This window comes from Pongo abelii, chromosome 19 (assembly GCF_028885655.2).
Source record: "Pongo abelii isolate AG06213 chromosome 19, NHGRI_mPonAbe1-v2.0_pri, whole genome shotgun sequence".
Taxonomy (NCBI): Eukaryota; Metazoa; Chordata; class Mammalia; order Primates; family Hominidae; genus Pongo; species Pongo abelii.
The window spans coordinates 49986182-50000169 of NC_072004.2; the positions used below are offsets into that span (position 1 = coordinate 49986182).

At 44.4% G+C, this 13988-nt stretch overlaps 1 long non-coding RNA gene across 2 annotated transcripts in view; it reads left to right on the forward strand.

Moving 5' to 3' along the window:
• Positions 1-13988, forward strand: part of LOC129051342 (uncharacterized) — a 76333-nt gene that overhangs the window by 57102 nt on the left and 5243 nt on the right. For both annotated transcript variants that reach the window (XR_008515514.2, XR_010138239.1), the window contains one exon: positions 9412-9454. This is a non-coding gene — a long non-coding RNA (uncharacterized LOC129051342). The remainder of the gene's footprint in view (positions 1-9411; positions 9455-13988) is intronic.

The window sequence follows — 13988 nt, forward strand, 5'->3', positions numbered from 1 at the left end:
TAGCAGTATACAAGTAGAATTTAGAAATATCGAGGTGAAAATCAGAGAAACTTCCTTAAGAGTTAAAAGTGGCTGCCTTTGGGGAGAAGTTGGGTGAGGTACAGGAAGAGAATTGCTGGTTTTGAGCATTATTTGGTTTTCTATGTGCTTATGTTATTTTGAGAAAAATATGAATTTCAAACCCAAATGTATAAAAGATATTATGGACAGTGTAGTATAGCAGGAAGAGTTTTAAGTTAGGAATGAAAATTAAAAACTGTTGATTACTTATACCCTGATGTTGGGTAAAACTATCCCTTTTGGCCAGGCGCGGTGGCTCATGCCTGTAATCCCAGCACTCTGGGAGGCCGAGGCGGGCAGATCACCTGTGGTAAGGGGTTTGAGACCACCCTGGCCAACATGGCAAAATCCAGTCTCTACTAAAAATACAAAAATTAGTCTAGCATGGGGCCGGGCGCGGTGGCTCACGCTTGTAATTCCAGCACTTTGGGAGGCCGAGGCGGGTGGATCACGAGGTCAGGAGATCGAGACCATCCTGGCTAACACGGTGAAACCCCGTCTCTACTAAAAAATACAAAAAAATTAGCCAGGCGTGGTGGCAGGCACCTGTAATTTCAGCTACTCGGGAGGCTGAGGCAGGAGAATGGCAGGAACCCGGGAGGCGGAGCTTGCAGTGAGCCGAGATCATGCCACTGCACTCCAGCCTGGGCGACAGAGCGAGACTCCATCTCAAAAAAAAAAAATTAGTCTGGCATGGTAGCGCACACCTGTAGTTCCATCTACAGCTACTCGGGAAGCTGAGGAACGAGAATCACTTGAACCTGGGAAGCAGAGGTTGCAGTGAGCCGAGATTGCACCACCGCACTCCAGCCTGGGCAATAGAGCAAGACTCAGTCTCAAAACCAACCAACCCACTTCTTTGGGTCTCAACTTCTTTATTTATTCACTAGAATATTTTATTTCTAAGGGTCTTTCCAACTCTAAGGTTCTGATCCCAACATAATATTTTTCTAGGTATAGTAAAGAAAGAGAAACTTTCCTCCACACTCTCATGGTGTACCTTTATGTATTTTTGTTCACTTTGCCAAAGGTCTCCCTATCTTTGCTTCCTTAATGTTAAAATGGAACTACCATGTCCCCAACATGGGAATCGTATCATACTTGTGAGACTAGTCTTTGCATAGCCTCCTGCGCATTTCCAGAGTTCCTGGGCAGCTTCCGCTGGTGATAGATGAGTGGGCTGAAGGTGGCTGTGTGAGTGGCAGCTCTCTGTTGGCATCCACATCTGGATTAAAAAGATTTAGATGGTTGCATCAGATAATCATAAAACTTTAAAGGAAAAATGACTAAATTCCATTTGTTCTATGATCCAGCAATACTGCTCCTAAGACTATACCTAAGAGAAGTAAAAACAAATGTCCACCCAAAAACGTGTACACAAATATTCATAGAAGAATGATTCATAATAGCCAAAAGTGGAAACAACCTAAATGCCCACCAACTGATGACTAGATAAAGCACAGTATATCCACTCAATAACTATTACTCAGCAATAAAAAGAAATAAGATACCGATACATGCTAGAACGGGGATAACCCTTGAAAATGTTATGCTAAGTCAAAGAAGCCAGTAAACAAACAAACAAAAACCATATCTTGTATGATTCTATTTATATGAAATGTCCAGAATAGGAAAATCCATAGAGACAGAAAGTAAATCAGTGGTTACCTGGGGCTGGAAATAGAGGTTTAAGAGGAGAATGAGGATTGGCTGCTAACAGGCATGAGTTTCTTTTAGGGGGATGAAAATGGTCTAAAGCTAGATTATGGTGATTGCTGTACAACCCTGTGAATTATACTAAAAATGCTGAATTGAAACTTTAAATGGGTGAATTACATGGTATGTGAATTATAGCTCAATAAAACTGTTGAAGTTTTTTTAAAAATTCAATTTGTTCTTGTTATTTAGAAAATGTATTCTTACTAGTAGAAATTATAGACTATATTTGTGAATAAGATCATACTTTAAAAATGGATACTAAAGTAAATATTAGAAGTTGTTATTTGATGGCTAATAGCTATTGAAAAGAAGGAGGAATAGGAAAAAGTAGTCCTCGTTTAACTCCCTACCAGTAGGAGTGAATTTAGGCTTCTTTCATTCAACTGGTACAGTAAATTCCTTGGTCACTGAATAGAGTTCTGGATAACTGCAAGGGGGTGGATATGGGAGATGGCAGGGAAAAAAGCCTAAAGTAATGTGTGACATTTTGAGTTGAGGTGAAGTTCAGTGATCGTATGTCACGTATTATTTCTGCTGTTCACTTCCTCCTCCTACTCGATTCCCCTTTATCTGGTATTTGATTTTGTGGGTAATTACTCTCTTCACCTCTGAATTAATAGTCCTCACATGGGCTGGGCGCGGTGTCTCACACCTGTAATCCCAGCACTTTGGGAGGTCGAGGCAGGCGGATCGCAAGGTCAGGAGATTGAGACCATCCTGGCTAACACAGTGAAACCCCATCTCTACTAAAAATACAAAATAATAAAAATAAAAATTAGCCAGGCATGGCAGCAGGCACCTGTAGTCCTAGCTACTCGGGAGGCTGAGGCAGGAGAATGGCATGAACCCAGGGGGTGGAGCTTGCAGTGAGCCGAGATCGCGCCACTGCACTCCAGCCTGGGTGACTGAGCGAGACTCCGTTTCAAAAAACAAAACAAAACAAAAAAGGTCCTCACATGGAAGTCAGGTTTTACAGATCAGAAAATAAAAGGATATACGACTTAATATAAATATGCCAGAAAAACTTCAGTGCCAATGAAGCAGGGAGTTATTTGAAAAGGAAACATACATTTGGGGGAGGCATGTGGGCTGTCTGAGGTGATCTGTCTCATCCTTGTACCATGGCAGCTGAGGGCCACCAGTCTGGAGATGGTGGCAGTTTTGCAGAATCCAGCGTTTCCCACAGTCACTACTCTGTGGTTCACGCTGGCATTTGGACGTTGAAGTTGAGCATCTATTTCGTGGAAAACCCAATCTTGGCCAACAGACACTGACTCTGTAGTGATGCTGGTACTTCAAAAAGCAAAGGTTTCAAGGAGATATCTGGAGGCCTATGAGGTGCAAAGAAAACTGAAAGGAACAAGAGAATACAGAACTTAGGTCACACTGTCAACATTGAGAGAAATAGAGAAAAAAATGCAGTGTGTTATAGTATGATGGCATCCTGGGCTTATCCAGAAATAATGCAACTCTGAATGTTGATTCTATACAGATAAGTAACACAGGTGAGCTAGAGCAATTTGATACTCTAGATTGCAGAACACAAACATTGATAAAACAGTAACGATTTACTCTATTAGTCAGAAAGTCAGGGTGATATTCAAAATTGTTACATGGAAGGGATGACCCAAGCACCAGCAATCAGTATGGATGCAAGCCTAGTGAAGAAGAAGGGTCCTAAAGGCCTCCTGCTATGCCTCGGGATAACCTTTTAATTGTTGGATTGTGGGGAGGTACAGCAGTGAAGTTCCTGTTGGAAAGGTGAGGCTGTGGCAGGCATGCAGACAGCTTACAAAGGCAGCTCTTTACCAACTAGTAAGAACATATTTCGGTATTTAACAACCAATATGGCTATACCCGTATATATCAGTTGAAAATCAGTTCTGAAGAAAGCAGTATAGAGAGGCTTGTTTGTTTCTTTAAAAACACCAATGAGAACAGTAATTCCTTTAAGTTCATGGATGGTATTTTTAAAAATCATTAAGAGTAGCAAAGACCTTACAAGTTTCTGATGGTTTAAAAGATCTTAAGCATGTTAAGCAGTTGGGCAGAAAGCAGGCCTTCACTCAGTGTCTTTGCACCCGTACTGCTTATATTGTTTGCAAAAGAGCATCACTAATAAGCTTAATAAGGATTAATGACATACATGCCCCTGGACCATGGACAAAGGATAAAAATCAAGCTTTGATAGCAATGAACATAGTATCTTTTTATCTCTAAACAGACAGAAATACTATGCAGGTATCCCTTCCTTGCTAACAGGGTTAGGGAGATAGTTATTTTGTAATTAGTGAAGAGTTGGGGCATTTCTGATATGTGCTTAATTAGTGTAAACATTTCAAGCTATACCACTTAACTATCATTTTAAACATCTGTTTTAATATAACAATTCCTGAAATGAAATCCTTAATACCAGTCTATTCTCTTGGTAGCGTTAATATTATTTATATATTTCAGCTGCTTAGTCTTCAATATTTATTTATTTATTTTATTATTATTATATTTTGTGACAGAGTCTCACTCTGTTGTCCAGGCTGGAGTGCAGTGGCATGACCTTAGCTCACTACAACCTCCGCCTCCCAAATTCAAGCAATTCTCCTGCCTCAGCCTCCTGAGTAGCTGGGATTACAGGCACGCACCACCATACCTGGCTAATTTTTGTATTTTTAGTAGAGATGGGGTTTCACCATGTTGGCCAGTCTGGTCTCAAACTCCTGACCTCTGATCCACCTGTCTTGGCTCCAAAAGTGCTGGGATTATAGGCATGAGCCACTCGGCCTGGCCTATTTAATATTTAAACGTTAATGTAATTCAGATTAAATTACCAAAAAATTCTGGATTAATGATGTTGAAATTAATGTGGGTGGCCTGTATTTTCTTCTCCTTTTGGCAACAATCCAGAGTTAACTTTAATTCCTTTCATTCTACTAAACCAACTTTTTCAAATCTTTTTTTGGGAAGGTCAGATAGTAAATATTTTAGGCTTTGTGGGCCACATGTGGTCTCTGTTGCATATTTCTCTTTGTTTCTTTGCTTTTTCTATCACAGTCCTTCAAAAATGTAAAAACCATTCTTAATGGGCTATTTAAAAATAGACCATAAATTAGATTTGCTCTATTGGTTGTAGAGTGAATATAAGAAGATGGTACGTGAACACTTTTTATAAAACAAGGTTCATATGGGTGTCAATCACTGTTCAGATCTTATTACCATGTGAAATAGTTCTCTGTATTTTGTCTATATAGTTTAAAAATTGAAAATGCATAGGAGGTAGTTAATGCTAGAGATGGGTGGAGACCCTGTAGAAACTTAAAGAATTGCAGAATTTTATTGCTGGAAGAAATCTTAGAGATTATCTAATTTAAATCCCTTATTAATTTTATAGATAATATGACTAAAGGCCGGGCGTGGTGGCTCACCCCTGTAATCCCAGCTCTTTGGGAGGCCGAGGCGGGTGGATCACGAGGTCAGGAGATCGAGACCATCCTGGCTAACACGGTGAAACCCCGTCTCTACTAAAAATACAAAAAATTAGCTGGGCGTGGTGGCGGGCGCCTGTAGTCCCAGCTACTTGGGAGGCTGAGGCAGGAGAATGGCGGGAACCCAGGAGGCGGAGCTTGCAATGAGCCGAGATCGTGTCACTGCACTCCAGCCTGGGCGACAGAGTGAGACTCTGTCTCAAAAAAAAAAAAAAAAAAAGAAAAAAAAAGATAATATGACTGAAAACGCGTAAACTCGTAAATATGATTAACTAATTAACTTACAAATCCTGGAGGGATAGCAGGCCTTCAGATGAATTCTTATGTAATTCAGTCAAAGAATTTTCACTGAGAATTCTGAAAAATGAAACAGTTATGTCTACATCAAAATGCAAACTACAACTATTTGCTACACAGGACTAACTCCTGTATGTGGAGGAAAGCCGGGTAATGGTAATTTCTTTCTCTCTCTCTCTTTCCTTTCTTTCTTTTGAGACAGAGTTGCCCTCCATTGCACTCCATCACCCAGGCTGGAGTGCAATGGTGCAATCTCGGCTCACTGCAGCCTCTGCCTCCCAGGTTCAAACGATTCTCATCTCTCAGCTTCCTGGGTAGCTGGGATTACAGGCATGCACCACCAGGCCCAATTAATTTCTGTATTTTTAGTAGAGACACCTCACCTGGCTAATTTTTTCTTTTTTCTTTTTTTTGAGATGGATTCTCGCTCTGTCACCAGGCTGGAGTACAGTGGCACGATCTCTGCTCACTGCAACCTCTGCCTCCCAGGTTCAAGCGATTCTCTTGCCTCAGCCTCCTGAGTAGCTGGGATTACAGGCACAGGCCACCGCGCCTAGCTAATTTTCGTATTTTTTTTTTTTTTTAGTACAGACGGGGTTTCAATACGTTGGCCAGGATGATTTCTATCTCCTGACCTCGTGATCTGCCTGCCTCAGCCTTCCAGAGTGCTGGGGTTACAGGCGTGAGCCACTGCGCCTGGCCTAATTTTTGTATTTTTAGTAGAGATGGGGTTTTACCATGTTGGCCAGACTGGTCACAAACTCCTGACCTCAGGTGATCTGCCCACCTCAGTCTTTCAAAGTGCTGGGATTTCAGGTATGAGCCACGGTGCCTAGCCCACAAACTTTCTGTTAGGTTTAGCCAACCCTGTGGCATCGTCCCTTAGGCCAAGGCCACAAAAAATAGGAACTCCCTAAATGCCTGTTGCTGGTTCCAGTTTTCAGTGTCCCTCTGACATCTGTCCATTTTTGTGTAGTCATCCAAGTTCTCAGTTATATTTTAAATTTTTGTCTAGAGTTGATGGCTTTGACTTGCAGAATGGTCAGTTTGTAAAGTGTGTGAGGGGCTCAGTTTCCCATGCCGGAAGTGACAAGTTTAATATGAACTTTAATCAGATTCTTGTTAATTTTTTTTTCCAGAGGGAGTCTTGCTCTGTTGCCCAGGATGGAGTGCAATGGCATGATCTCGGCTCACTGTAACCTCCGCCTCCCAGGCTTAAGCGATTCTCCTGCCTCAGTCTCCCAAGTAGCTAGGATTACAGGCACCCACCACCATGCCCAGCTAATTTTTGTATTTTTAGTGGAGACAGGGTTTCGCCATGTTGTATACATGTTGGTCAGGCTGGTCTCAAACTCCTGACCTCAGATGAACCACTCACCTCTGCCTCCCAAAGAAAATTGTTCTTGGTGGGTCCTATCAAACAGTACAAAGGTGTTTTGTGTACTCCTCGCCATCACTTTTACTCTGCTCTATTCTTCATTATAGAACCTGATGATGTGTATGTTTGTGCGGGGTCTCTCTTCCCACTTTTAGTGGGAAGGAAAGCTCCTTGAAAGCATTGTGCCCTCACTGTGTACTGAATACCTCAGCTCTCTTCAAAAGGGGAGAAAACAAGGAGAGGTGGGAAGGTGGAAGGTGTGCACACCAGGAGGGGCTATCTCAGCAACCAGGCTTATGTACGAGCCAGCCCAATGAGCACACAGAGAGATTAGTCATTGTGACTTTTAACCACTGGGTGGCGCTGCTCACCAATTTTCCTAAAATCATGTCAGCCAACACTAGCTTTTCAGCAACTCAATCCAGAACTCCAGGACCTAAGTCCACACTCCAGGACCCAGCTTAAACTGCCATCTCGGTGGAGACACATCCCTGCACTGATCCCCTCACTCACAGCCAAGGGGCCTCATCACATTGACTTCCAACCCCTGCCCCCATGCCTTTGTGTGAAATTCATGATTAGACATTTAGTGAGGCCCCCCAGGTGCAAAGGGCCCTGGATGGGAGCAGGGTAAATTCGAAGACGTGGCCGCTGCCCTGAGACAGGCTTTTTGAACTGGCTTAAGATAAGCAGTAGATGTAATGGATTAACCTCCCTCCTGTGCATCCAGAGTGGTGTTGGTTATGTATCATCCTAGGAGAACTGAGAAAGCAGTCACAAGTTGTCTGTGTTCTGTGGCTCGGATGAGAAACCTCACACATATGATCTGGAGGGGACAGGGAGGATTCCTTGTTTTTTTTTTTTCTTTTTGGAGACGGAGTTTCAAGTGCAGTGGCGCAATCTTGGCTCACAGCAACCTCCACCTCCTGGCTAAATAGAAATGGAGAACTTAAGAGACATCATAGGAAGATTACATTTGCTGTAGCAAGTTGACTGAAACTGATGTTAAGAGTCCTGACCAGTTAGACATTAACCATATTTATGACTGCCTTCTCACTGTAATTAGTTATCTGCAGTCTCCTGGAATTCCCTGCAAAAGACAATTCTGCCAACATTGAAGAGGTGCCACATTATGGAAAAAAAGTATCTGAAAACTGCAGTAAAGCAAAAAATTACTATGGTTTTTTACTATCTCTTTGAACTTTTTTTTTTTTTTGAGACAGAGTTTCAGTCTTGTTGCCCAGGCTGCTGGAGTGCAATGGTGGGATCGTGGCTCACCGCCACCTCCACCTCCTGGGTCCAAGCAATTCTCCTGCCTCAGCCTCCTGAGTAGCTGGGATTAGAGGCATGTGCCACCACGCCTGGCTAATTTTGTATTTTTAGTAGAGAGAGGTTGTCTCCACGTTGGTCAGGCTGGTCTTGAACTCCCGACCTCAGGTGATCTGCCTGCCTCGGCCTCCCAAAGCTCTGGAATTACAGGTGTGAACCACTGCGCCCGGCTAAGACTCATTTTTTGATCCGAATGCAAGGGAGGAGTGAGGGGGAAGTTCTCAGTGTGTGCTAGGGGTGGAAATAACTGTTTCTTGATTCAAGTGATTTCTTGATTCTTTTGCTCATTACATGATTCTTTTTCCATCAGCTTTTGTGTTGTAGTTGTGGGAACCGATAAGTGTCACCTGACTCTGTCTTGCCTCTTCCAGCAAGAACTTGCAAGACAGAAGCAGCGTTTCTCTGGCAAGGGAACCCATGAGTACTCAATCTCTGCTGTGAGCCAGGCCCAATACTAGGCACTTTACTTATGTTAACCAGTGTAATTCTCCCAATAACCTGTAATTGCTGGTGTTTCCATCTCCATTTTTTTTTTTTTTTTCGAGATGGAGTCTCGCTCTGTCACCCAGGCTGGAGTGCGGTGGCATGATCTCAGCTTGCTGCAAGCTCCGCCACCTGGGTTCAAGGGTTCTCCTGCCTCAGCCTCCTAAGTAGCTGGAATTACAGGCATGCACCACCACGCGCAGCTAATTTTTGTATTTTTAGTAGAGATGGGATTTCACCATGTTGGCCAGGATGGTCTCAAGCTCCTGACCTCAGGTGATCCTCCCACCTCGGCCTCTCAAAGTGCTGGGGTTACAAACAAGAGCCACTGCGATGGCCAGGAAGCAAAATAATTGATGGCACTTTTGAGGACTCCAGGAAGGAGGGCAGTCCTGCTGCTCATTGCACAGCCTCTATCCCCTTCTCCAGCCCTCTGTCTCCCTCCCCTCTGGCTCTCAGGGGCAAAGCTGTTTCTCCTGGTTTGCTTGGAACAACTTCAGCCCTTCCTGTGAAGTCTCAGCTCCATGTCCTGGGGGAGTGTCCTTCCTTAACCAGGGTTGCCAATTCATTTTCTTAACAAAGGTTATTTCCTCCATGATATGAATTCCTGCTTTAGCTGCTAAGAGATTAATACTGTTTTCCATTTTATTATGATGTTTGTTCCAGATCCTGTACCAGAAGCTGGCAGTTGTCACAGCAGCCCTGTAAGGTATCAGCTTCATTTTGCAGAAGAGGAAACTGGGCTCAGAAAGGTTAAGGCTATTGCTCATAAATACCAGGCTCTGGAGAGATTTGAGGTCCCTTTCTGCATTTGCCCATTCCTTCTTCAAAGTCTCCTTGGCGGGAATCAAAGATACATGAATGGAGGCCAGGCTCTCCAGGGAGACCAGGTCATGCAAAAGGAGGTCTCAGGCTTTGAACTATTGCTTCTTTAGTCAGATGACCCCAATCTTTCACATATTCATACCAGCCTCAGGCTTGTGTAGATCAGAGATTTCTTCTTTTTAAAGTATAGCTTCCAGTTCTAGTGCCAGATCTGCTGTAATTTGTAGCATGACCTTCGCTAAATCGATTTCCATCTCTGGGCTTTAATTCCCTTATCTTCACAATGACAGAAAGCTCCTTTCTGTCTTACGTTCTACGGTCCTAGAGAAAAGTCAGATACTGGAACAATAAGGCCTATTGAGCACTTATCTGCTAAGCACTCTCTCACATTGCCTTTTCATCCTTTCAACACTGGGGGGTAGGTATTATAATTAATCTATTTTATAGATGAGGAAACCAAAGCTTAGGAGGATTAGTAGTTACCCAAGACCTCACAGTGAGTGACAGAGTTGGGACTCAAACATAGATGGCCTGTCAGAGTTTGAGTTTGGAGATAATACTTTTTTTTTTTTTAATAAAAGATATGGGGTCTTCTTGCTATGTCGCCCAGGCTGGAGTGCAGTGGCTATTCACAGGCACAATCATGGCACATGACAGCCTCGAACTCCTGGGCTCAAGTGATCCTCCTGCCTCAGCCTCCTGAGTTACTGGGACTATAGGCATGCACCACTGCACCTGGCTTGGAGACAGTGCTTTTAAACTGTTGCATCAGCTGTGTCCCCAAGTGCCAGCTCAGGCTGCTGATGACTCTCAATAGTTGCTCTCACATGTGCAAGCACATATATGCTCTCATGTGCCCATCCGAGAAATATGTGTTCATGCGGCCCATCCGAGAAAGACTAATAATATTTCAAACAGGCCTGCTGAAACCAGCCGCAGGACATCTGATCATCTGCTTCAAGGACTCATGGTGTCTAAGACGGCTGTGTAGAAAGAGGACATGTGAGCCGTCCTCTGTGACTCCCAGTAAAATGCTCTTTGTACTATCCAGAGTTGTCTCTCATTTTCTTCCCTTCCTGTTCCAGTTGGTTCCCCCATGTACCCAGCCACCTGTATTCTACAAGGCAAATGATCAGTCATACAAGTTGTTCAAGAAAAGGTTTATTTGCTTTAGGATGACCACAGCTGGAAAACTCTGTATATCAGAATGACCGAAGTCCTTTCTGTATTTGTGTGTTTTTAAGGTCAGCCATCTATCTGCCTACCTTGAAAAGACTAGGAATATCCTTCTTGAAAAGCAACTGAATGCATGTGAGAAAAGCTCTTCTAGTTCTGAACCATCAGGAGTTTCTGGCAAGCTTTTTATTATGTGCTAGGTAGGGATTTGACTTTGTGTATATAGAGTCTCGATTAGTCAGTTTCAGACTGACACCTCAGTGCTCCTGAATTTAAAAACAAAACAAAACAAAGCACAAGACAACGACATTCTGTTCCAGCTTGCCAGAACCCCGGCCCTGAGCTTCCTGTTTTCAGCCTTGTTCTGTTTTTTAGGCCTTTGAACTCTGACTCCCTGGCTTTGACCCTGGTGCTGGCTAAGGACTTTGAAACTTCTTGCCGCATCTGATGTTGTTCTGACTTTTCTGTCAACCTAGGCCTCACTCCCACCCCCATGTTTGCTTTGGCCTCTGCAAGCAAAGGTCTGGGCCTGACTACATTGTATGTTAGTAATTCTGTCATCCCCAGGCTGGGAGCTCCTGGAGGAAGGAGTTTGATCATATTTAGCTGTAACCCCTGATAGCAAGGAGGGTGGAGAGAAATTCCTGAATCAATGAGCAGGGACTCACAGTCCAGGGAGGGACCAAAGCAGGTAGCACTGCCCTTGTGAAGGAGCAAGAACAGCAAGCACATGGGGCTCCTCTGAGTCAATGGCCGGGTGATTGATGGGTTGTTGCCCAAGCTCAGGTGCTTTTGGTGCAAGTAACAGAAACCAAGATTTGCAAACTCTGGCTAGCAAGAAAAGAGAGATACCCACACTTCCATCAGCAGATAGCTGGATGAACAAAATGTGGCAGATACATACGATGGAATGTTAGCCTAATGACTAACAGGAATGACGTTCTGAAGCATGTTATAACTTGGATGAACCTTGACGACACTATGCTGGTGAAATAAGCCAGTCACAAAAGGACAAATGCTATGTGATTCCACTTACGTGAAATACCTAGAGCTGTCAAATTCATAGTGACAGAAAGAAGAATAGTGGTTACCAGAGGCTGGGGGAGGAGAGAATGGTGAGTTAGCATTTAATGGATACAGAGTCTCAGGTTGGGATGATGAAAAAAGTCTGGAGATGGATAGTGGTGATGTTTGCCTAACAAAGTGAATGCAGGATTCTACACATAAAAATGTTTAGAATGGTAAATTTTGTCTATATATATATGTATTTTTAGGCAGAGTCTTGCTCTGTCATCCAGCCTGGAGTGCAGTGGTGATATTATGGCTCACTGCAGTGCAGCCTCAACCTCCTGGGCTCAAGCAATCCTCCTATCTCAGCCTTCTGAGTAGCTGTGACCACAGGCACACACCACCATGCCCGGCTAATTGTCTTGTTTTTTGTAGAGATAAAAAATACATAAGATCTCACCATACTGCCCAGGCTGATCTCAAATTCCTGGACTCAAATAATCCTCCTGCTTCAGCCTCCCAAAGTGCTGGGTTTACAGGCATAAGCCACTGTGCGTGGCCTTGTTATGTGTGTACACACACACACACACACACACACACACACACGTTTTTTGAGACAGGGTCTCATTCTGTCACCCAGGCTGGAGTGCAGTGGCACGATCTCAGCTGACTCCCCAGCTCAAGCGATCCTCCTGCCTCAGCCTCCTGAGCAGCTGGGACCATAGGCGCAGGCCACCATGCTCGGCTAATTTTTTTTTTTGTATTTTTGGTAGAAGTGGGGTTTCGCCATGTTGCCCAGGCTGGTGTCGAACTCCTGGCCTCAAGTGATCCGCCCACCTCAGACTCTGGAAGTGCTGGGATTACAGGCGTTAGCCACCTTGCCCAGCCCGTTATGTCTATTTTAACACACATACATCCCCCATCCCCCACCAAGAACTCACCTAAACAAATAAGTTATTCCTGAGGTGCTAAATTGCCACCATGGCCCTTTAGGATTTTTTTTTTTTAAATTGAGATGGAGTCTCGCTCTGTTGCCCAGGCTGGAGTGTAGTGGCATGATCTCAGCTCACTGCAACCTCTGCCTCCTGGGTTCAAGCGATTTTCATGCCTCAGCCACCTGAGTGGTTGGGATTACAGGCGAGCACCACCATGCTCAGCTAATTTTTGTATTTTTAGTAGAGATGGGCCATGTTGTCCAGGCTGGTCTCAGACTCCTGGCCTCAAGTGATCTGCCCGCCTTGGCCTCCCAAAGAGCTGGGATTACAAGTATGAGCCATCGCGCCTGGCCTAGAAATTTTTTTAAAGGAAAGATGCTGGGACATCTCATGAAACTGAAAGACCAGCTGAAGCTCCCAGCCTGGAGCTGGGGCAGGAAGTGAGGCAGTTCCAGGAACCTCAGGACAGAAGTTCATAGACCTCTTTCCTTGGGACACTGCCAGAAACTCACTTCTGCTCTAGCAGCAACCAGACTGAGTTTCTCAGGTCCAAATTTCAAATCTCTCTGAGAGTCTGATTGGCCAGCTAGATGAGATGGCCATCCTGGGAAGACGAGCTTGGGCCGGGGAGGCAGCTCGTTTTTTTTTTTTTTTTTTTTTTTGTTGGTTTTTTGAGACAGTCTCGCTCTGTCGCCCAGGCTGGAGTGCAGTGGCGCCATCTCGGCTCACTGCAAGCTCCGCCTCCTGGGTTCATGCCATTCTCCTGCCTCAGCCTCCCAAGTAGCTGGGACTACAGGCGCCCGCCACCACGCCCGGCTAATTTTTTTGTATTTTTAGTAGAGACGGGGTTTCACCGTGTTAGCCAGGATGGTCTCGATCTCCTCACCTCGTGATCTGCCCGCCTCGGCCTCCCAAAGTGCTGGGATTACAGGCCTGAGCCACAGCGCCGGCCAAGGGAGGAGGCTCGGGTTTTAACAACATGGCCACTGGGGGGCAGTTATGAGTCAGTTTACCAGAATCCAATTCATTGGCGCGTTTTCAGCTTGACACTTCACCGCATTTATTTGTTTCTCTTAACCATCCGGTCTTAATTACCTGGCTTTTGTTTTGTCTTCACAACAGCGTTTTGGGAGAATGTTGAATGCAAGGGAGCTGAGTCAGCTGTCTGCTGTTGAGCTGGAGACAGAGGGGGGAGATTGAATATAAATGGCCCCCAATCTTGACAAAAGTCTCAAGAAATGTGGAGAAGCCCCTGAAAAAAACTGAGATTAAGCTTCTTTCACCCTAGCAGAAAAAAAG